We start from the raw sequence: 24,854 nt of genomic DNA, 5'->3' as shown, positions 1-24,854 counted from the left end.
TTAATATGTCACACTCTACATTCTTTAAATCTGATTCATCAGTCATTTCCTATCCTACTTACATCTACAGATATATGAATCCGTTCACCACAGAATAACCATTTCCATTCAAATTTCATATTTAGATTTTGACCTATCAGAATCCAACAAGTGGCATAATGAAGAAAACATTTGACGGAATAAAATTGTTAGAAACAAACAAATTAACTATGAGAAATTTTGTTAAGAATCCACGCTAACAAAAATCCTAGCTAACTGTGGACTAATGAACTGAGGACTACCAACAGTGGACAATTAAAATGAATTAAAATATTGATTATAACATATGAAACTAAATAATACTTCAAGTTTGCCACTTGATTTCATCTTAAACCTCATTTGTATCTTGATGATTACAATCTGCATTCAAACCTTTCATGATTCTTAGAAACACCTCAATTGAGAGGATGAACCAACCTCACTTCATCTACGGAAGGAAAGATTGATGCATATAGTTATGCACCTGAAAACACTCGGAACCTGAGTAAGCATTTAACACATATTTGTGCTAGCTCCTTTGGCGTTGTTATTACCGAAAATAACTTTGCAATTCCTTTTCAGATTAGCCAATTTTGTCACAGCTCCAGCAAGTCAACTTCGACTTTTCGTTTGAAACAAGCTTATTATAACCTTGATATATATGTGTGCTCTTTTATCGTTACCGGAGAACCTTTCATATTCCACCATATTACCATCAGCGTTTAATCATCTAAAAACACCATTCTCCTAAAACCACCTCGGATTGATAACCGACGATTCAAATATGGCTGCATTAAATGCAGAGGAAATAGTAAAATTGTAGATGGCCTAAATGGCCAAGAGATTGATGATAAAGGATGGAGTGTTAGGAACGCTTGATAGAAAATTTGGTATTGAAAAACGGATTGACCTAACCATGAAGGAGATTCTGAACAAATTACAAGGACTAAACTTGTACATAAAGAATCTAGATGATTCTGTTTCTGATGAAATCTTTAGCGAATACCTTACTCTTTAACCACTCTAAATCATCGTGAATGAATTTCTTCATCACAATTTGATTCTGATATCCTAAGATATCATCGTACCTTTCAATATAAATATCCTCGATATTTCTGAAAATATTTTCACAAGCATTCTTATCTGAGATCATTTATCTCTCCATAATACCTGCAACATAAAAGAAACTGTGTTAGTTTCTAAATTCTGAAAAATTCGAATATGAATGTCTTGAAGTAGTGTTGGGAACTGAAGCATGAGTTAGTATAATATAATGACACTTGATCAACGTGATTATATTATAGTAATTCATTGCTGAGTTTCTAATGGAACGTGATGATTCACAGAACATACCGTCATCATGTGCCATTTACACGACTCTTATATTCTACCAAATCTCCAAACATATTAAGAACATATAATCTTGATATTTCTATCTTTTCGGATATTCGGGTAATTTTACCAAATCAAGATCGTGCCATTACGATTTCCTTCTTAGAACATTAACAATGTTCATTCCGAAATTCATATCTGCAAATTCTGGACCATTACAAGCGGTGCTTAATCACAAGAAGAAGAAACGAAAGGGCAAAACTCTGAAATAAAAATTGTGGTATAAATCCAGCAAATAGGAGAAAGCATTAACTGTGGATGACAATGATTAGGGGAGACAGAAGCAGGGATATCGAAATATAAGAAAAGATATAAAACTCAACAATCACCCAGAAATTCTAAACCGTATATATCGATGCATATAGCAACATAAAGACACGGGAGAACTAAAAACACTATAAAACCAAGAGTGTAGTAGAAGTGAATAGATTCTTCCGGAGGAAGATGGGAAAAGAAGAATGACGGATATGAAGGTTAGGAGTATATCGAGAACCAGAACTGGATGGAGCATATTGACAAATGTTTTTAAGTATGAATTGAGGAGAAAGAATAGAAGGTGTGAGTTATAAGGAAACGACGGGGTGGATTTATATTAAAATGTCCGACAGAGCAATCGAAATAGATTATTGCAGTTAATCAAAGAAGATTCTGATTTCCTTAATCGCCGAAGAACCAAATCTTATTACGAAGATTTTCTTTAAATCCCATGAATTAAATCAATCATAACTACGTCATCAGTTAAAAGGAATATACATTTACTCATTTCACTATTTTGCGATAGCTTCACTTATACTCTTCGCGTAATCAAATTGTTTTATCTATATTAATCAATGATGATAAAACTCTATTTATCAACTCATATTCGTCATGAAAACATTTTTATAGTTAGCCATGACGAACTCAATCAAATTTCGGGACGAAATTTATTTAACGGGTAGGTACTGTGATGACCCGGAAATTTCCGATCAAATTTAAACTTTAATCTTTATATGTTTCCGACACGATAAGCAAAATCTGTAATGTTGAGTCTCGAAAGTTTTGAAATCTATTTTCATATATGCAATTACCCTTTGACTATGCCCGACGATTCACGAACAATTGTGTGTAAATAAATATGTAAATATATATAAATGTATGTTATTATGAATCTATGAAAATATATATATAATTCAGTAAATATCATTATATAAAATAATATTACATATAAGTCCAAGATTGAAAATAATTGTTATATTAATATTATTATAATTACTTTTATTAATATTAAAATTTGTATAATTAATATTAATATTTTTAATACAAAATATATATATAATTTGATATGTATAAGTTATTATTATTAATATTATTATTAACATTAATAATATTAATATTATTATAATTGGTAAGATTGTTATTATCATATTATTATTAGTAATTAAATTATATAAAATTATCATTATTTCTAATAATAATCTTATTAATTATCAATTATTATTACTAGTTATTTTATTAATAATATTAACATATTTATACTTGTTAAATATCAAACAAAATATAAGAATTTAAAATATACATATAAACAAGATATATAAGTACAGATACATATACATATATATATATATATATATATATATATATATATATATATATATATATATATATATATATATATATATATAAATACATATACAGGTATTCAGATATATAAAATACTGATATATAAATTTAAATACAGATATAATTACAGATATAGACGTAAATGAATTTATCCATCTGTATCTGTTTACTTAATTTTCTTTTCTCTCTTCTGTTTCTTTCTACTTGCTTTTGGTTTGACATCACGATCCAACAGTGCTATATTTTTATTTCTGTCTTGAGTTTGTTGCACATTTACATCAACCGTACAAATCAAAAATCAAGCACAGTAGCAATCCAAAAATCTGTTACCTTTCTCAATCTATCAACTTCTATCTATCTTCACAGATATCTTTATCTATTCTACAACAATTGCAGTAGAGTTATATGACCAAACCATCTTCTCTCTCTACCTTCATTTCTTCTTCATGAAATCCAAAAATATCACTACAAGCTGTCAACTATCCATCTCCATCACCACGTCTTATTTATGTAATGAATTCTGTCGAAAAATACAAGAAGTTAAAATCTGTTTCAGGTCACTATCTATTTTAATTCTCTGTCTACTCGAAATATTCTGTCAATACAATACATCATTTGTAACTAATGGATTATTATTATTTTATATCTACATAGAGACATGAACACACTTGGATACACACAATAACTCAAACAAACATATATGTACCTGCTTCTTGATGAACCGAAACCTTCACCACCTTAAACAATAGCCACCACATTTGTTCCCTTTTGAAACCTGCAACACAACATCACTTCCATCATCAAATTAGTACTACCATGAACCACCATAACTCAATTAACATCTCCATTCTCCCTCTTCTTTTACTCTTAGAAAGACAACCATCAAACCGAAACTCAAGGTTGTTTTCTTGTTCTCCTTCTGTCGAACTCCATTCAAAAACGAGGTTAATAAAGATATTCAATATGTTCTCTTCTTTTGTCTTTCTTTGGGCCGAATATAAAGGGAATTAGATAGTGGATCAATTAAAGTAGGACTTGTAGCTTTCATGGTTGACTTTTTTTTTTTTATGTTTGATCATTTCATTTCTCATGGTGGGACAATGGAAAACCACCCAATTGCTTTTCCTTAAAACCGTGAGTATACATGATTATACGCGTTATTATTTATTTTTTTATATATTAAATCACAAAAAGTTCTCATGGTGGGATGATGAGTGAGTCTAGTGTTGGTGAGTACTAGTTAATCGACATTTACTTTTAAAACAGATTTTTTTTATCTTCTTTTTTGGCCAAGATGTTACGCATGCAATTATATTCCACCATCTTTTCATTTTGCTTTTGATCCCACTTTAGGCCACGAAATCTTTTTCTCTCTGTTGAGCCGAGATGGGTGATGGGGATGACGGGTTTACATGATTAAGTTAGGAGGTGATGGTGACGATAGAATGATGATAAGATTATGATGATGATGATGCTTAAAGATAGATAAAGGATGATGATATATCTGTGAAAAGGTAAAATGGGTTTAGCATTAGATAAAGAAGACAGACGAGTTAAAAGAATTTTAGGAGATAATTAAAATAGAAAAATGAGACGGAGAGCATTGGTTTAGGGGTGGGTTGTTAAGCAAGAGGTCTAGAGTTCGATACCTGGCAGCTACCATTTTTTTTTTTTATTTCGACAAAGCCATTGAAGCAGCTCATTCAAGGATGTGCAAGGCCCAATCCTTGTCTATTTCGGTTGGGCTAAATTATCTATTGGGCCGTGTTCTTGTACAAGATCCAACTTCCATTTCGTGTGGGGTGGATTCGAAAATGAGATGATTGATGATGAAGCAGGAATAATATAGGTTAAATAAGTTTAACAGATAACTTAAAATAGAAAATACGAAACATTGGAATGGTTTAGGAGTGTTACTAGTTTGGCGAGAGGTCGAGGGTTCAAATCCAGGCAATGGCATCCACTTTTTTTAATCCTAATCTAGTGAGGTAGCCACTCTACTTTATTATTATTATTATTATTATTATTATTATTATTATTATTATTATTATTATTATTATTATTATTATTATTATTATTATTATTATTATTATTATTATTATTATTATTATTATTATTATTATTAATTAGTGTTATTATGTTGATTATTATCATTGATATCATGATTTTACTATCATAGTTTATATTATTATCATTTATGTAAGTATTATAAATATTATTATTAACATCAATCTAATTAATAATATTATCATTATTGTTGTTACTAGTATTATCATTAGGTATAATAGTTATTATTATCTTTACTACAAAAAGTATTAGTTATCATTTATTTCAATTATCATGATTAGAGTTACGATTATGATGATTAATATTATTATTGTTATTACTAATAGTATTATCAAAAACTATTATATTTTTTTTTTAAACAAATAAATATTGTGTACATAAAACATTTTATTTACATATATATTAATATTCTATAGATAAATTATATTAACCTCACATATATAAAAACTTACATACAACAAATTAAGTATTCTTAATATAATACTAAATATATATAGATATCAAAATAACTATATTAATCACTTTAAATACATATACAAAATAAATATATACAACATATAATTTAAAGATATAAAATAAAGTATATATTTTTAAAAATGAAATCTAGTATAGATCTTATATAACTACAAAATATATATATAAATAATATATATTAACAAAGGAAATTTTGAGATTTCAAATATATGTTTTAATATATATAATTGATATAGGTTCGTGAATCCGAGGCCAACCTTGCATTGTTTAGTTGTTCAATGTCGTTATATGTATTTTTACTACAAAATACATTATGGTGAGTTTCATTTTCCTTTTTACCCTTTATATTTTTGGGCTGAGAATACATGCGCAATTTTTATAACTGTTTTACGAAATAGACACAAGTAATTGAAACTACATTATATGGTTGAATTATCGAAATCGAATATGCCCCTTTTTATTAAGTCTGGTAATCTAAGAATTAGGGAACAGACACCCTAATTGACGCGAATTCTAAAGATAGATCTATTGGGCCTAACAAACCCTATCCAAAGTACCGGATGCTTTAGTACTTCGAAATTTATATCATGTCCGAAGGAGGATCCCGGAATGATGGGGATATTCTTATATGCATATTGTGAATGTCGGTTACCAGGTGTTCAATCCATATGAATGATATTTTTGTCTCTATGCCTGGGACGTATGTTTATGTGAAATGAAAATCTCGTGGTCTATTAAAATGATGAAAATGAATGTTTATGATAAACTAATGAACTCACCAACCTTTTGGTTGGCACTTTAAAGCATGTTTAGTCTCAGGTACGAAAGAAATCTTCCGCTGTGCATTTACTCATCTTAGAGATATTACTTGGAGTCATTCATGACATATTTCAAAAGACGTTGCATTAGAGTCGTTGCGTTCATCAAGAATATTATTAAGTCAATTATAGTTAGATATATTATGAAATGGTATGTCTGCCGTCAACTTTCGATGTAATGAAAGATTGTCTTTTCAAAAACGAATGCAATGTTTGTAAAATGTATCATATAGAGGTCAAGTACCTCGCAATGTAATCAACTGTTGTAAATCATTTATAATCGATATGGACTTAGTCCGGATGGATTAGGATGGGTCTCTACAAAAATTTCGGCCAAATGGCCTTGCCATGTCATCAATCCAAGTGAAATTATGCCTATAAATACTAGCCTTTAGTCCCTCATTTCCACACTTGATCATTTTGGTTTTTCACACACTTGTTCTTTCTTTCTTTCTTTCTTTTCTAGCATTACTTGTAAGTCTTCTTTTCCTTCTTCTTTTTCTTTTCAAATTCATGATTATCATCATCATTTTATGGAGATCAAAGTTCCTTTTAGCTTTGATCTTACTTATATCTTGTTGATTCAAGCATGAATCTTTCAAGAACATGGAAGATTCAAGCTTTTTAGCTTGAATCTTCATATCTTTTGTAGATCTAATTCTTTTATACTTTAATCTTTCTATTTTATGATAAAGATTCAAACTTTTGTTTGTAATCTTCATGCATCTTCAAGATCCAAGCTTTATGCTTCAAGATCTTCAAGAACAATCAAGATGCAAGCTTTCTAGCTTGAATCTTCATATCTTTTTGTTAGATCTAATTTTTTTTGCTTTGATCATGTTTTTTGGTGAAAAAGATTCAAACTTGTGTTTGTTATCTTCATATATCTTAAAGATCCAAGCTTTATGCTTCAAGATCTTCAAGAACACTTAAAGGTTCAAGCTTTCTAGCTTTGCAACCTTGTAGCTTGTGTGAAATGGATCCAAGCTCTCTAGCTTAGGGTTCCATCATCTCATTTAACTTAGATTGTGCTATTACTTGTTGAATTAATGTAAAGTTTATAACTTTAGTTGTTATTGTGAATTGAAATTGTGTTAAGACTAAGGATATGATGTAACCTTGGTTCATCATCCATCTAAGACTCATGAATGAGTTGTGTTCTTACTTGGTCTTAACATATTGTGTATTGATGGCGAATCTTGGTCAAAAGTGATGCTAAACCATCAACGAGTTGTACACTTGAAGCTACAAGCATCAAGGATGAGAACCGTGATGAGCATCAAGCACCAAGAACCCCACTGGAGCACTTGTCCACTGATTTTCGTATCTGATCAGACCACCTGCGCTACTGGAAAGTTGATTTTCAGTTAGTTCGGTTCTAGTAGATGATTTTCCGTTTAGGCCTCGTCTTAATCCGAGTTACGGTTTAGGATTTATGGGCCTCCGATAGTCACTACACCCTATTAACGTTGTGCTGAAATTTCTGACCTACTTGCACTTAAACCGTCGCCACGGTCAAACGAAGATGCGTTAGGTTTTGAAAATTGGTCAGCTGTTAGGGGACTCATATACGGAGCCATAGCCACTGACCATGCATCTTTTTGATTTACGTAGAGGTCGTAGCAGCTGACCTAAGTCAGCCTATTGTTTCGATCTCTATTCTCGTCAAACTTACTTAGCTTTTATGATGATGAATGATGATGATGATGACACTTAAACTTATTTTATGCAATATTGGAATATATAAAGACAACCTACTGACCTAGTAACCTTTGATTTAGGTTAACGACCTTTCGGACCGACTTACTACTTGCGTACTTACATTACCGACTTTACCGCTTTTATCACTGTGAGTTATAGCATCCCTTTTTACCACTTTTACTATTTTTGGGACTGAGAATACCTGTGCTTTTTACATTTTACGTGTTAGGCACGAGTACTTAAACCTTATATGTGTGTGGGTTATACAACGGCATAAACTTTCCCTTTAGCACGGTAACGTTTAGTCATTGGTCTTTGAACCGGTGAACGCGAATCTTAGATATGGATCCATAGGGTTTGACATCCCCACTCGGGCTAGTCGCGCTAGCATTTAACGGGTGTTTAATACTTCGTGAACATACGCACTCGCCAAGTGTACTTTCAGTTGGTTATAAACGTTAAGTCTAGTTACCGGGTGCCCACGGTTATACATATACTTTTCATACTGTTTTATACGCTGTTTGCAGCACTGAAATCTTGTGGCCTATCTTACGTTACTATTACAACTTAAACTATAGCTCACCAACATTCGTGTTGACTTTTTAAGCGTGTATTTCTCAGGTGCCTAGAGGTTTATTGCTTCCGCTGTTAGACTTGATGTCATGCTGTTACACTTACTGTCATGCTGTTATTGAATTGCTGTTATGGACCTACTGTACTAGTTATCCGCTGCATTACTAGAGATGTCTCAAATTATGAAACCTATGTTTTGCATTCGTAAACTCATGTTATTTTGGAACAATGGTTTGTAATAAGTCTTATGACATGTTATCTTTGTAAAACGTTATCTTTTTAATGAATGCGAATCGGTTTTCAAACAGCATGTAGTATTCAACCGTGTAAAGATCCCGTTGTTGATGAATCGTACACGATGGTTTTGTACGGGGCGTCACAGTTAGTATCAGAGCATTGGTTGTAGGGAATTAGGTTGCATTAGTGAGTCTAGACCGGACCTAAGTAGGATTCACTAATAGGACTAATCTAAAACTAGCTTATTTACTTGTTTCTGCGAGACTTACTACATGCTTTGCCTACTTTCTGCTGTATGATCTTACTGCATGCTATTGCTTATCTTTACTGCCATGCGAACTTACTGTATGCCTATTTCTGCCTTGGCATGACTACTATCTACTTTCACATGTTATCTCTGATTAGTACTGATTTCCATGCTAGGTTGCTATAGTGCCTGATACTTGCTTGCTTATGACTTACTGATATGGAAAATTTATTTTCCTTGTTCAGATGTCGGATATTCCACCTGTCATTATTTTGGGCAGCGATTCAGAATCGTCAGCCACCTCACCTACTGCTACTACCGACACACAGATCCCGTTAACCAGTGACCCCGGCGCTTCATCCTCCGGAACCAGCAGCCATACACCTGTACCAGTGGTTACCGCAGTCGGAACCCAGGACCCTCCGGAGATTCTAGCTCCAGTTGCCCCGGTACCTCAGGAGCCACAGCCCCACCCCGGTGGTGTTGTGATTCCCGGGGAATACGGGGACATTCCGTTCCGTAATTAGCATAACCATTGGTGCCGACGCCTTCCTGATGGACGTGTCATACCGATCCCACCTTTCAGATACCGGATCATGACTACCAGTCGCCGATCGCCGCCACCCCCAGCTGATTCATCATCCGACGACTCATCTACAGACGACACTAGTGACGACGACTCCGACGAGGAGAACCTTGGTGATACACCTGTGCAGCCACCCTCCACCCCGCCGAAGAAGCGGTACGGTTTCGATGGCACCGTTATTCCGGGGATCAACGGAGGTCGAGCGTTCACTAACGCACATGGTCAGTGTCATAGGGTTACCTCCCGTAAGCGGGTCGTACCTTACCCGGCTAATTCGTTCGTGCGTAAGCCTTACCGCCATGCAGCATCTACCTCTAGAACCGGACCATCTGCACCACCAGCACCATCTGCACCAGCAGCACCGCCTGCTCTGCCAGCCCCTCCCTCTGTTGAGGAACTGGCGAGGGAGGTGGAGATCCTCTGTGCTCGGGTGACTGAGCTCGAGGAGCAGATGTCCCATGTGCTGGACATCCTTTACCCACCGTCACCATAGAGCTTTGTAGTAGGTTTCATTTTGTAATCTCGTTGTAGTTCCATGTTTTCCTTATGTAATGTACGAACTTATGTATGCAACTCTTTATTAATGAAACTTTGTATTGTTAAATTCTTGCACAGTGTTCTATTTACATTACTGTATGTTGGTTTTGGGATATTTGTGGATGGTTGCGTTACTTAATTGGCATGCGTTGTGTTGTTTCCCTGTTTACTATATACTATATTATTAAATGCTGGATTTTGACTTAAGTCAAAATTTCTGTTTTGAAGGGCAATGGCAAACACACGAACAACACCCACAGCAGCTCAAATCGAAGAGATGATTAATGAACGAGTCGCCGCAGCCTTGGCGGAAATGAACCCTCAACTTGAACCACCGCCGATTATCCAACCCGTTCGAAACGGGTGCACCTACAAGGAATTCCAGAGCTATAAACCACATAACTTCAGCGGAACTGAGGGGCCTGTTTGTCTTACAAGCTGGTTTGAAAAGCTTGAATCAGTATTCTGAGTCAACAACTGTTCCGAGTCCAAAAAAAACCAAATTTGCTTCCTGCACGCTATCTGATGGCACCCTCACGTGGTGGAACACCATGGCTTAGGCACAAGGTATTGATGAGGCGTATGCTACACCATGGAAGGAGTTCAAAGCAGCTATGATTGATGAGTATTGTCCGAGAACCGAGATATAAAAGATGGAAATAGAGTTTATGCAATTAAAAGCTGTTGGCAACGATCTCGATGGTTACAATCGGAGGTTTCTTGAGTTAGCTCTTATGTGTCCTACCATGGTCACCCCGGAATTCAAGCGTATGGAGAGCTACTTCTGGGGACTCCCTAAGTCAATCAAGGGTAATGTCACCTCATCCAAGCCACCGAATGTTCCCGAAGAAATGCGCATGGCACATACACTCATGAATCAGATTCTCATCGATGAACCAGAGAAGGCTAAGTCTGAAGCGGGTAGTAGTGACAAGCGAAAGTGGGATAACAGTAAGGGGAGGACCTATGATTAAACCCCCGTTAAGAGACACAACAACGGTGGAAACCCCAACCCCGGCACAAGCTCCAACCCGAACTACAAAGGTACCCTACCGCAATGCAAGAGGTGTTACAAACACCACACTGGGTATTGTAATGCGGTATGTGAAAAGTGCAACAGGATCGGACATGTTGGTAAGAACTGCAAGATTCCCGTCCTAGCTGCAAGTACAAACCCAAATGGGCCAAGGAAATGCTATGAGTGTGGACAGTAGGGCCACTTTAGGAATGCTTGCCCCAATAAGAAGAAGGACGGCGGACCACCGCGTGGTAGAGTTTTTAATGTTAATGCAAGGGATGCATGTGAGAACCCCGACTTGGTTAAAGGTATATTCACTATCAATAATCTTTTAGCTTATGTCATATTTGATACTGGTGCCGATAGAAGCTATGTATGTAGACACTTTTGTGATAAGATAAATTGGTCATTAGTTCCTTTAAAAAAAAGTATGCTTGTCGAGGTAGCCAACGGTAAACTTGAAAAGGTTGACCAAATTGGCCGAGGAGCTATTATTAACATAGCTGGTGTGGATTTCAAAATTGACTTGATACCCATCAAATTGGGAAGCTTTGAAGTGATTGTCGGCTTGGACTGGTTAACTAAAGTAAGGGCCGATGTTATCTGTGGAGATAAAGCTCTTCGTATACCACAAGGAGATGGTGAGCCACTGGTTATATATGGAAAGAGATGTAGTTCAAAACTGAACCTCATTAGTTGTATGAAAGCGTAGAAGATCATGAAGAAATGACGTCTTGCTGTTTTAGCACACGTGAAGGCTTTAGAATCAGAGGAGAAGAGTGTGAATGACGTGCGAATCATGAATGAATTCCCCGACGTCTTTCCGGAAGAGTTGCCTGGATTACCGCCACCCAGAGCAGTGGAGTTCCAAATCGATCTAGTGCCGGGAGCTGCACCCGTAGCTCGTGCGCCGTATCGTCTGGCACCTTCAGAACTGCAAGAGTTGCAGAGTCAACTACAGGAATTGCTCGACCGAGGGTTTGTCCAACCGAGCTCGTCGCCTTGGGACGCACCTGTTTTATTCGTGAAGAAGAAGGATGGATCCTTCCGCATGTGTATCGACTACCGCGAACTCAACAAATTGACGATCAAGAATCGATATCCTCTTCCCCGAATTGACGATCTTTTTGATCAGCTGCAAGGATCAAGCGTTTACTCTAAGATCGATTTGCGATCCGGTTATCACCAGTTGAGGGTGAAAGAGAGTGATGTGATGAAGACTGTGTTTAGAACCCGCTATGGTCATTACGAGTTTCTCGTGATGCCGTTCGGATTAACCAACGCACCGGCCGTGTTCATGGACCTCATGAATCGTGTCTGCAAGCCTTATCTGGATAAATTCGTTATCATCTTCATAGATTATATCCTTATCTACTCCAAGAGCAAAGAAGAACATGAGCAACATCTTCGGTTAGTGCTCGAACTCTTGAGACAAGAGCAGCTTTATGTCAAATTCTCCAAGTGTGAATTTTGGCTGAAGGAAGTCCAATTTCTGGGTCATATTGTGAGTGATCAAGGTATCAAAGTTGATCCTGCCAAGATCAAGGCTATCAGCATGTGGGAAACCCCCACTACTCCGACTCACATCCGCCAATTTCTAGGTCTTGCCGGTTATTACCGAAGGTTCATTGAAGGTTTCTCTTTGATTTCACGTCCTTTGACTTCGTTAACTCATAAAGGGAAGAAGTTTGTTTGGGAAAAAGAACAAGAAGCAGCATTTTAAACCCTGAAGCAGAAGTTAACCACCGCACCTATCTTATCTCTTCCCGAAGGCAGTGACAACTTCGTTGTGTACTGCAATGCTTCAAATAATGGTTTTGGCTGTGTATTGATGCAAAGAACGAAGGTCATTGCCTATGCATTTCGTCAACTGAAAGTCCACGAGCGAAACTACACTACTCATGAACTCGAACTTGGAGCCGTCGTCTTCGCATTGAAGCTGTGGAGACACTATCTTTATGGAACAAAGAGTACTATCTTTACCGATCACAAGAGTCTCCAACACATCTTCGATCAGAAGCAACTAAACATGAGACAGCGTCGATGGATTGAGATGCTAAATGACTACGATTGTGAACTTCGCTACCATCCGGGAAAGGCCAATGTTGTAGGTGACGCCTTAAGTCGAAAGGAGAGGATGGTACCTCTTCGCGTTCGGGCTCTGAACATCACCATCCATTCGAACCTCCACAGTCAGATTCGAGTAGCCCAAGAAGAGGCTCTCAAGGAGGAGAACATATCTCGCGAATACCTGAACATTCTCGTCTCTAAATTCGAGGTTAAGGAGTCTGGACTCCAATGTTATGCCGGAAGAATTTGGGTACCTCGTTATGGAGATCTACGGAACCTTATACTTGATGAAGCCCACAAGTCGAGATATTCGATTTATCCAGGAGCCGAAAAAATGTACCACGATCTCAAGGAAAAGTATTGGTGGCCAAATCTTAAGAAGGATGTTGCAACTTATGTTGGAAGTGTTTAACTTTTTCGAAGGTTAAGGTTGAACATCAGAGGCCATCTGGATTACTTCAGCAACCAGAAAATCCCACAATGGAAATGGGAAGCAATTAAAATGGATTTCATTACGAAGCTACCAAAGACAGTGGGCGGATACGATACAATCTGGGTTATCGTTGACCGTCTTACCAAATCTGCTCATTTTCTAGCGATGAAAGAAATAGACACAATGGAGAAACTTGCTCAACTGTACATCAAAGAAGTTGTATCTCGTCATGGTGTGCCTCTATCAATTATCTCAGATCGCGATCCCGGTTTTGCTTCCAGATTTTGGCGTTCCTTGCAAGAAGCCTTGGGAACCCGTCTCGACATGAGCACCGCGTATCACCCCCAGACCGACGGCCAGAGTGAACGAACGATTCAGACATTGGAGGACATGTTGCGTGCCTGTGTTATTGACTTCGGAAAGTCTTGGGAAAGGCATCTGCCGCTAGCCGAATTCTCTTACAACAACAGTTATCATTCGAGTATTAAAGCCGTGCCTTTTGAAGCGTTGTATGGCTGCAAGTGCCGTTATTTGTTGGGCTGAGTTAGGCGAAGTGTAAATCACCGAACCCGAGATAGTCCATGAAATGAAGGAGAAGATTTCTCAGATTCAGGCAAGACTTAAGACGGTCCGTGATCGCCAAAAGAGTTATGCTGATCTTAAACGTAAAGACTTCGAATTCAACGTGGGTGACCGAGTAATGTTGAAGGTCGCACCTTGGAAGGGTGTAATCCGTTTTGGAAAGCGCGGAAAGTTAAACCCGCGATATATTGGTCCTTTTGAAATTTTGGAACGTGTTGGACCCGTTGCTTACCATTTGGATCTTCCGACTCAGTTGAGTGCCGTTCATCCTACCTTTCATGTATCAAATTTAAAGAAATGTCTTGCTCCACCGGAACTTATCATACCATTGGAAGAACTTACCATTGATGACCAACTCCACTTCGTGGAAGAACCTGTCGAAATTATGGACCGTGAGGTCAAAAACTTGAAACGCAATAAGGTTCCAATTGTCCGAGTTCGATGGAATGCCAAGCGTGGACCTGAGTTCACCTGGGAACGAGAGGATCAAATGATGCAGAAGTATCCTCACCTTTTCTCGACTCCAAAACCTGCCTCAGCTTAAATTTCGGGATGAAATTTCCAATAACAGGTGGGTAATGTAACGACCCGACTTTTTCGACTTGCTTTTGTGCCTTATATTTTAGCAAAACTGCGTATCTGTGCATACTTTGTTACTTTATTACTCCAGAACCTTGGCACACGTGTTTTATATTCATATATGCTTAAAAACATGCCTTGGTGTATGTGGAATGCTTAACTTGTCCATTAGATGCTTTATAACCGTTAGTGTTACTTGCCGTTACGAATAAACCGCGGATTGCGCGTACGTTTGACTTTTGTTGGAACCGAAACTTTTAGACTGCGAAATATTAATTATTATTTTATAATAATAATTACCTGGGCTGTTGGATGCTTAATTTTATTTATTTAATTGCTAAAGCCCAATAGTTAGTCTTGGTGGACTTTCTACCTTGTTGGGCTCAAGCCCACCCTACTCTAGCTAGTGACCCAATTAATTAGCCCAAGTATTATTACTAGTGACCCATAATAATAAGTAAATAAATAAATAAATAATTATGAGTCATACTAGCATAATGGATAAGGTTTATCTAATTGTCACATGGGATTCTAGCAAAAGGACACACTTTAGACAACCATGATCCATAAAGCAACATGGTGTCTCCCCCTCCCCTCCTCAAAATTTTGGCCAAATGGGCTTGCCATGTCATCAATCCAAAAGAAATTATGCCTATAAATACTAACCTTTAGTCCCTCATTTCCACACTTGATCATTTTGGTTTTTCACACACTTGTTCTTTCTTTCTTTCTTTCCTTTCTAGCATTACTTGTAAGTCTTCTTTTCCTTCTTCTTTTTCTTTTCAAATTTATGATCATCATCATCATTTTATGGAGATCAAAGTTCCTTTTAGCTTTGATCTTACTTATATCTTGTTGATTCAAGCATGAATCTTTCAAGAACATGGAAGATTCAAGATTTTTAGCTTGAATCTTCATATCTTTTGTAGATCTACTTCTTTTATACTTTAATCTTTCTATTTTATGACAAAGATTCAAACTTTTGTTTGTAATCTTCATGCATCTTCAAGATCCAAGCTTTAAGCTTCAAGATCTTTAAGAACAATCAAAATGCAAGCTTTCTAGCTTGAATCTTCATATCTTTTTGTTAGATCTATGTTCTTTTTGCTTTGATCATGTTGTTTGGTGAAAAAGATTCAAACTTGTGTTTGTTATCTTCATATATCTTAAAGATCCAAGCTTTATGCTTCAAGATCTTCAAGAACACTTAAAGGTTCAAGCTTTCTAGCTTTGCAACCTTGTAACTTGTGTGAAATGGATCCAAGCTCTCTAGCTTAGGGTTCCATCACCTCATTTGACTCAGATTGTGCTATTACTTGTTGAATTAATGTAAAGTTTATAACTTTAGTTGTTATTGTGAATTGAAATTGTGTTAAGACTAAGGATATGATGTAACCTTGGTTCATCATCCATCTAAGACTCATGAATGAGTTATGTTCTAACTTGGTCTTAACATATTGTGTATTGATGGTGAATCTTGGTCAAAAGTGATGCTAAACCATCAACGAGTTGTACACTTGAAGCTACAAGCATTAAGGATGAGAACCGTGATGAGCATCAAGCACCAAGAACCCCACCAGAGCACTTGTCCACTGATTTTCGTATCTGATCAGACTACCTAGGCTACTGGAAAGTTGATTTTCAGTTATTTCGGTTCAAGTAGATGATTTTCCGTTTAGGCCTCATCTTAATCCGAGTTACGGTTTAGGATTTATGGCCCTCCGATAGACACTACACCCTATTAACGTTGTGCTGTAATTTCTGACCTACTCGAACTTAAACCGTCGCCACGGTCAAACGAAGATGAGTTAGGTTCTGAAAATTGGTCAGCTGTTAGGGGACTCATATACGGAGCCATAGCCACTGACCATGCGTCTTTTCGATTTACATAGAGGTCGTAGCAGCTGACCGAAGTCAGCCTATTGTTTCGATCTCTATTCTCGTCAAACTTACTTAGCTTTTATGATGATGAATGATGATGATGATGACACTTAAACTTATTTTATGCACTATTGGAATATATAAAGACAACCTACTGACCTAGTAACCTTTGATTTAGGTTGACGATCTTTCGGACCGACTTACTACTTGCGTACTTTCATTTCCGACTTTACCGCTTTTATCACTGTGAATTATAGCATCCCTTTTTACCACTTTTACTATTTTTGGGACTGAGAATACATGCGCTTTTTACATTTTACGTGTTAGGCACGAGTACTTAAACTTTATATGTGTGTGGGTTATACAACGGCATAAACTTTCCCTTTAGCACGGTAACATTTAGTCATTCGTCTTTGAACCGGTGAACGCGAATCTTAGATATGAATCCATAGGGTTTGACATCCCCACTCGGGCTAGTCGCGCTAGCATTTAACGGGTGTTTAATACTTCGTGAACATACGCACTCGCCAAGTGTACTTTCAGGGGGTTATAAACGTTAAGTCTAGTTACCGGGTGCCCACGGTTATACATATACTTTTCATACTATTTGATACGCTGTTTGCAGTACTGAAATCTCGTGGCCTATCTTACGTTACTATTACAACTTAAACTATAGCTCACTAACATTCGTGTTGACTTTTTAAGCGTGTATTTCTCAGGTGCCTAGAGGTTTATTGCTTCCGCTGTTAGACTTGATGTCATGCTGTTACAATTGCTGTCATGCTGTTATTGAATTGCTGTTATGGACCTACTATACTAGTTATCCGCTGCATTACTAGAGATGTCTCAAATTATGAAACCTATGTTTTGCATTCGTAAACTCATGTTATTTTGGAACAATGGTTTGTAATAAGTCTTATGACATGTTATCTTTATAAAACGTTATCTTTTTAATGGATGCGAATCGGTTTTCAAACAGCATGTAGTATTCAACTGTGTAAAGATCCTGTTGTTGACGAATCGTATACGATGGTTTTGTGCGGGCGTCACACATACAGATACTTTGGGTCCGATATTCCTCACTTTTTAGAGTAGGGGTCGTGCTTGATCATGCATAGCCTTTTACATATTTTCTTAAAAGAAATCTTTTGACACAAAACATAAGTTTCGGCTAAATCGTTCCGTTCTAATAAATGTTCCAAAAACCGATTTCTAGCAATTTTATTAGATCTTTTGGGCAAAAACAAAGTAAGAATTTTTCAAAATTTCCCAATATCCATTGCTTAATTACTTTTGGACAAAAGAATTTTTCAAAACTTGGCGTTTTATGGTTACTTGACTTTAAAACTTTGACCTTTAAAAACCTTACCCATTACCCCATGAAATGTCCCGTTCTTATTGATTAAAAACGTTCCATATTAATTGATTTTGTTGCAAGGTTTTGACCTCTATATGAGACGTTTTTCAAAGACTGCATTCATTTTAAAACAAACCATAACCTTTATTTCATCAATAAAGGTTTAAAAAGCTTTACGTAGATTATCAAATAATGATAATCTAAAATATCCTGTTTACACACGACCATTACATACTGGTTTACAATACAAATATGTTACAACAAAATAAGTTTCTTGAATGCAGTTTTTACACAATATCATACAAACATGGACTCCAAATCTCGTCCTTATTTAAGTATGCGACAGCGGAAGCTCTTAATAATCACCTGAGAATAAACATGCTTAAAACGTTAACAAAAATGTTGGTGAGTTATAGATTTAACCTATATATATCAAATCATAATAATAGACCACAAGATTTCATATTTCAATACACATCCCATACATAGAGATAAAAATCATTCATATGGTGAACACCTGGTAATCGACATTAACAAGATGCATATATAAGAATATCCCCATCATTCCGGGACACCCTTCGAATATGATATAAATTTCGAAGAACTAAAGCATCCGGTACTTTGGATGGGGTTTGTTAGGCCCAATAGATTTATCTTTAGGATTCGCGTCAATTAGGGTGTCTATTCCCTAATTCTTAGATTACCAGACTTAATAAAAAGGGGCATATTCGATTTTGATAATTCAACCATAGAATGTAGTTTCACGTACTTGTGTCTATTTTGTAAATCATTTATAAAACCTGCATGTATTCTCATCCCAAAAATATTAGATTTTAAAAGTGGGACTATAACTCACTTTCACAGATTTTTACTTCGTCGGGAAGTAAGACCTGGCCACTGGTTGATTCACGAACCTATAACAATATATACATATATATCAAAGTATGTTCAAAATATATTTACAACACTTTTAATATATTTTGATGTTTTAAGTTTATTAAGTCAGCTGTCCTCGTTAGTAACCTACAACTAGTTGTCCACAGTTAGATGTACAGAAATAAATCGATAAATATTATCTTGAATCAATCCACGACCCAGTGTATACGTATCTCAGTATTGATCACAACTCAAACTATATATATTTTGGAATCAACCTCAACCCTGTATATCTAACTCCAACATTCACATATAGAGTGTCTATGGTTGTTCCGAAATATATATAGATGTGTCGACATGATAGGTCGAAACATTGTATACGTGTCTATGGTATCTCAAGATTACATAATATACAATACAAGTTGATTAAGTTATGGTTGGAATAGATTTGTTACCAATTTTCACGTAGCTAAAATGAGAAAAATTATCCAATCTTGTTTTACCCATAACTTCTTCATTTTAAATCCGTTTTGAGTGAATCAAATTGCTATGGTTTCATATTGAACTCTATTTTATGAATCTAAACAGAAAAAGTATAGGTTTATAGTCGGAAAAATAAGTTACAAGTCATTTTTGTAAAGGTAGTCATTTCAGTCGAAACAACGACGTCTAGATGACCATTTTAGAAAACATACTTCCACTTTGAGTTTAACCATAATTTTTGGATATAGTTTCATGTTCATAATAAAAATCATTTTTTCAGAATAACAACTTTTAAATCAAAGTTTATCATAGTTTTTAATTAACTAACCCAAAACAGCCCGCGGTGTTACTACGACGGCGTAAATTCGGTTTTACGGTGTTTTTCGTGTTTCCAGGTTTTAAACCATTAAGTTAGCATATCATATAGATATAGAACATGTGTTTAGTTAATTTTAAAAGTCAAGTTAGAAGGATTAACTTTTGTTTGCGAACAAGTTTAGAATTACTAAACTATGTTCTAGTGATTACGAGTTTAAACCTTCGAATAAGATAGTTTTATATGTATGAATCGAATGATGTCATGAACATCATTACTACCTTAAGTTCCTTGGATAAACCTACTGGAAAAGAGAAAAATGGATCTAGCTTCAACGGATCCTTGGATGGCTCGAAGTTCTTGAAGCAGAATCATGACACGAAAACAAGTTCAAGTAAGATCATCACTTGAAATAAGATTGTTATAGTTATAGAAATTGAACCAAAGTTTGAATATGATTATTACCTTGTATTAGAATGATAACCTACTGTAAGAAACAAAGATTTCTTGAGGTTGGATGATCACCTTACAAGATTGGAAGTGAGCTAGCAAACTTGAAAGTATTCTTGATTTTATGTAACTAGAACTTGTAGAATATATGAAGAACACTTAGAACATGAAGATAGAACTTGAGAGAGATCAATTAGATGAAGAAAATTGAAGAATGAAAGTGTTTGTAAAGGATATGTAATTTTGTTTTCATGTAAATAAGTCATGAATGATTACTCATATTTTTGTAATTTTATGAGATATTTCATGCTAGTTGCCAAATGATGGTTCCCACATGTGTTAGGTGACTCACATGGGCTGCTAAGAGCTGATCATTGGAGTGTATATACCAATAGTACATACATCTAAAAGCTGTGTATTGTACGAGTACGAATACGGGTGCATACGAGTAGAATTGTTGATGAAACTGAACGAGGATGTAATTGTAAGCATTTTTGTTAAGTAGAAGTATTTTGATAAGTGTATTGAAGTCTTTCAAAAGTGTATAAATACATATTAAAACACTACATGTATATACATTTTAACTGAGTCGTTAAGTCATCGTTAGTCGTTACATGTAAGTGTTGTTTTGAAACCTTTAGGTTAACGATCTTGTTAAATGTTCTTAACCCAATGTTTATAATATCAAATGAGATTTTAAATTATTATATTATCATGATATTATCATGTATGAATATCTCTTAATATGATATATATACATTAAATGTCTTTACAACGATAATCGTTACATATATGTCTCGTTTAAAAATCATTAAGTTAGTAGTCTTGTTTTTACATATGTAGTTCATTGTTAATATACTTAATGATATGTTTACTTATCATAGTATCATGTTAACTATATATATATCCATATATATGTCATCATATAGTTTTTACAAGTTTTAACGTTCGTGAATCACCGGTCAATTTGGGTGGTCAATTGTCTATATGAAACATATTTCAATTAATCAAGTCTTAACAAGTTTGATTGCTTAACATGTTGGAAACATTTAATCATGTAAATATCAATCTCAATTAATATATATAAACATGGAAAAGTTCGGGTCACTACAGTACCTACCCGTTAAATAAATTTCGTCCCGAAATTTTAAGCTGTTGAAGGTGTTGACGAATCTTCTGGAAATAGATGCGGGTATTTCTTCTTCATCCGATCTTCACGCTCCCTGGTGAACTCGGGTCCTCTACAAGCATTCCATCGAACCTTAACAATTGGTATCTTGTTTTGCTTAAGTCTTTTAACCTCACGATCCATTATTTCGACGGGTTCTTCGATGAATTGAAGTTTTTCGTTGATTTGGATTTCATCTAACGGAATAGTGAGATCTTCTTTAGTAAAACATTTCTTCAAATTCGAGACGTGGAAAGTGTTATGTACAGACACGAGTTGTTGAGGTAACTCAAGTCGGTAAGCTACTGGTCCGACACGATCAATAATCTTGAATGGTCCAATATACCTTGGAATTAATTTCCCTCGTTTACCAAATCGAACAACGCCTTTCCAAGGTGCAACTTTAAGCATGACCATCTCTCCAATTTCAAATTCTATATCTTTTCTTTTAATGTCAGCGTAGCTCTTTTGTCGACTTTGGGCGGTTTTCAACCGTTGTTGAATTTGGATGATCTTCTCGGTTGTTTCTTGTATAATCTCCGGACCCGTAATCTGTCTATCCCCTACTTCACTCCAACAAATCAGAGACCTGCACTTTCTACTATAAAGTGCTTCAAACGGCGCCATCTCAATGCTTGAATGGTAGCTGTTGTTGTAGGAAAATTCTGCTAACGGTAGATGTCGATCCCAACTGTTTCCAAAATCAATAACACATGCTCGTAGCATGTCTTTAAGCGTTTGTATCGTTCTTTCGCTCTGGCCATCAGTTTGTGGATGATAGGCAGTACTCATGTCTAGACGAGTTCCTAATGCTTGCTATAATGTCTACCAGAATCTTGAAATAAATCTGCCATCCCTATCAGAGATAATAGAGATTGGTATTCCATGTCTGGAGACGACTTCCTTCAAATACAGCCGTGCTAACTTCTCCATCTTGTCATCTTCTCTTATTGGTAGGAAGTGTGCTGATTTGGTGAGATGATCAACTATTACCCAAATAGTATCAAAACCACTTGCAGTCCTTGGCAATTTAGTGATGAAATCCATGGTAATGTTTTCCCATTTCCATTCCGGGATTTCGGGTTGTTGAAGTAGACCTGATGGTTTCTGATGCTCAGCTTTGACCTTAGAACACGTCAAACATTCTCCTACGTATTTAGCAATATCGGCTTTCATACCCGGCCACCAAAAATGTTTCTTGAGATCCTTGTACATCTTCCCCGTTCCAGGATGTGTTGAGTATCTGGTTTTATGAGCTTCTCTAAGTACCATTTCTCTCATATCTCCAAATTTTGGTACCCAAATCCTTTCAGCCTTATACCGGGTTCCGTCTTCCCGAATATTAAGATGCTTCTCCGATCCTTTGGGTATTTCATCCTTTAAATTTCCCTTTTTTAAAACTCCTTGTTGCGCCTCCTTTATTTGAGTAGTAAGGTTATTATGAATCATTATATTCATAGATTTTACTCGAATGGGTTCTCTGTCCTTCCTGCTCAAGGCATCGGCTACCACATTTGCCTTCCCCGGGTGGTAACGAATCTCAAAGTCGTAATAATTCAATAATTCAATCCACCTACGCTGCCTCATATTCAGTTGTTTCTGATTAAATATGTGTTGAAGACTTTTGTGGTCGGTATATATAATACTTTTGACTCCATATAAGTAGTGCCTCCAAGTCTTTAATGCAAAAACAACCGCGCCTAATTCCAAATCATGCTTCGTATAATTTTGTTCGTGAATCTTCAATTGTCTAGACGCATAAGCAATCACCTTCGTTCGTTGCATTAATACACAACCGAGACCTTGCTTTGATGCGTCACAATAAATCACAAAATCATCATTCCCTTCAGGCAATGACAATATAGGTGCCGTAGTTAGCTTTTTCTTCAATAACTGAAATGCTTTCTCTTGTTCATCATTCCATTCAAATTTCTTCCCTTTATGCGTTAATGCAGTCAAGGGTTTTGCTATCCTGGAAAAGTCTTGGATGAACCTTCTGTAGTAACCAGCTAGTCCTAAAAACTGGCGTATGTGTTTCGGAGTTTTCGGGGTTTCCCACTTTTCAACAGTTTCTATCTTTGCCGGATCCACCTTAATACCTTCTTTGTTCACTATGTGACCGAGGAATTGAACTTCTTCCAACCAAAATGCACACTTTGAAAACTTAGCGTACAATTCTTCCTTCCTCAATACTTCTAACACCTTTCTCAAATGTTCACCGTGTTCTTGGTCATTCTTTGAGTAAATAAGTATGTCATCAACGAAAACAATGACAAACTTGTCAAGGTATGGTCCACACACTCGGTTCATAAGGTCCATGAACACAGCTGGTGTATTAGTTAAACCAAACGGCATGACCATAAACTCGTAATGACCGTAACGTGTTCTGAAAGCAGTCTTTGGAATATCATCTTCTTTCACCCGCATTTGATGATACCCGGAACGTAAGTCAATCTTTGAATAAACAGACGAGCCTTGTAGTTGATCAAATAAGTCGTCAATTCTCGGTAGTGGGTAGCGGTTCTTGATGGTAAGTTTGTTCAACTCTCGGTAGTCGATACACAACCTGAATGTACCATCTTTCTTCTTGACAAACAAAACAGGAGCTCCCCACGGTGATGTGCTTGGTCGAATGAAACCACGCTCTAAAAGTTCTTGTAATTGGCTTTGCAGTTCTTTCATCTCACTGGGTGCGAGTCTGTAAGGAGCACGAGCTATTGGTGCAGCTCCTGGTACAAGATCTATTTGAAATTCAACGGATCGATGTGGAGGTAGTCCCGGTAATTCTTTCGGAAATACATCGGGAAATTCTTTTGCGACGGGAACATCATTGATGCTCTTTTCTTCAGTTTGTACTTTCTCGACGTGTGCTAGAACAGCATAGCAACCTTTTCTTATTAGTTTTTGTGCCTTCAAATTACTAATAAGATGTAGCTTCGTGTTGCCCTTTTCTCCGTACACCATTAAGGGTTTTCCTTTTTCTCGTATAATGCGAATTGCATTTTTGTAACAAACGATCTCTGCTTTCACTTCTTTCAACCAGTCCATACCGATTATCACATCAAAACTCCCTAACTCTACTGGTATCAAGTCAATCTTAAATGTTTCGCTAACCAGTTTAATTTCTCGATTCTGACATATATTATCTGCTGAAATTAATTTACCATTTGCTAATTCGAGTAAAAATTTACTATCCAAAGGCGTCAATGGACAATTTAATTTAGCACAAAAATCTCTACTCATATAGCTTCTATCCGCACCCGAATCAAATAAAACGTAAGCAGATTTATTGTCAATAAGAAACGTACCCGTAACAAGCTCCGAGTCTTCCTGTGCCTCTACCGCATTAATATTGAAAACTCTTCCGCGGCCTTGTCCATTCGTGTTCTCCT

Source organism: Rutidosis leptorrhynchoides, chromosome 3 (assembly GCF_046630445.1).
Source record: "Rutidosis leptorrhynchoides isolate AG116_Rl617_1_P2 chromosome 3, CSIRO_AGI_Rlap_v1, whole genome shotgun sequence".
In the NCBI taxonomy this organism is placed as follows: domain Eukaryota; kingdom Viridiplantae; phylum Streptophyta; class Magnoliopsida; order Asterales; family Asteraceae; genus Rutidosis; species Rutidosis leptorrhynchoides.
This window is presented reverse-complemented; position numbering follows the sequence as displayed.